This window comes from Dipodomys spectabilis, unplaced genomic scaffold, assembly GCF_019054845.1.
Source record: "Dipodomys spectabilis isolate Male_0828 unplaced genomic scaffold, ASM1905484v1 ptg000481l, whole genome shotgun sequence".
Classification (NCBI taxonomy): Eukaryota; Metazoa; Chordata; class Mammalia; order Rodentia; family Heteromyidae; genus Dipodomys; species Dipodomys spectabilis.
The window spans coordinates 2,726,086-2,727,425 of record NW_024871158.1 but is presented as its reverse complement, the minus strand read 5'-3'; the positions used below and the strand labels follow the sequence as shown (position 1 = coordinate 2,727,425).

General features: G+C 39.0%; 1 non-coding gene across 1 annotated transcript; it reads right to left on the bottom strand.

Moving 5' to 3' along the window:
• Positions 1–493: 493 nt before the first annotated feature.
• On the bottom strand, positions 494–595 carry LOC122098614. The gene has a single exon (XR_006145755.1). It is a non-coding gene; the product is annotated as a U6 spliceosomal RNA (small nuclear RNA).
• Between the last annotated feature and the right edge of the window lie 745 nt (positions 596–1,340).

The window sequence follows — 1,340 nt, the reverse complement described above, 5'->3', positions numbered from 1 at the left end:
TAGCAGACACATACTAGTTATTGCAATTAAGGAAACCATGGGACCTATCTTTCTTTGGGCCTGGCTTAATTCACTTAATATAATTTTTTCCATGTCTTTCCATTTCCTAACAAACTGGGTGATGTCATTCTTTCTGATGGAGGCATAGAATTCCAGTACACACACACCCACACCCACACACACACACACACACACACACACACACACACACACACACACATTTTCTTGATCCATTCGTTTACTGTGGGGCCTCGGGTTCTGTTCTGTATCTTAGCTTTGGTAAATAATGCTGCAATGAACACAGTTTTGCTGGTAGTTTTAGTATGGTCTTGTTTGTGATCAAAATGGGATTGCTGGGACTTAGGGGCGCTCTATTGTAGTCTTTTGAGGAACCGCCATACTACTTTCCAAAGTCTTCGAACAAGTTTAAACTCCCAACAACAATGCATTAAGGTTCCCTTCTGTCCACATCCCCTCCAGCATCTGTTCTTTTAAAAATCTAGAATGCTTCACGAAGTTGAGTGTCATCCTCAGTCAGGGGCTATTCTTCTCTTTATTGTTCCAATGTTAGTGTATGTGCTACTGAATTGAGCACAGAACATTTTTTATACATAAAGTGTAATTGATTTTCTTAAACTAGACAATTCCACAAAAATTAAATTCAAAAGAATTGTCGTGAAGCCGGGCGCTGGTGGCTCACGTCTGTAACCCTAGCTACTCAGGAGGCTGAGACTACTCAGGAGGCTGAGATCTGAGGATCGCGGTTCAAAGCCAGCCCGGGCAGGAGAGACCGTGAGACTCCTATCTCCAATAAACCACCAGAAAACCGGAAGTGGCGCTGTAGCTCAAGTGGTAGAGCGCTCGCCTTGAGCTGAAGAGCTGAGGGACAGCGCCCAGGCCCAGAGTTCAAGCCCCACAACCGACAAAAAAAAAAAAAAAAAGAATTGTCGTGAAATTTTAGAACCATGTATTTCTTACAAAAGAACACATTTAAGAATAAAGTCAAGTTTGTCATGTCAAAAACAAAATAATACCAGATATTTGTTGTTCAACAGATGTGTAGGAGGAGGAATTCAATTATTCTGTACAAGGAACCTGCCATTATGAACACTATAGAAAGTGTTAAGGTTTGTTAAAAGTTTTAATGTTTTAAATATGTTTAATTTTGGGAATTTGCTCATATATGCCAAAATTAAGACTATTTAGCAGGTTGTAAAACTTTTTCATAAAGCATTTAAGATTCATGGTACATACTACTAAATATGTACATTTCAGAGTTTATAGAAACTTTACTAATGAGAAGTTGCAAAGTGTTTGTGTAAAGAAGCAGATTTAAGACA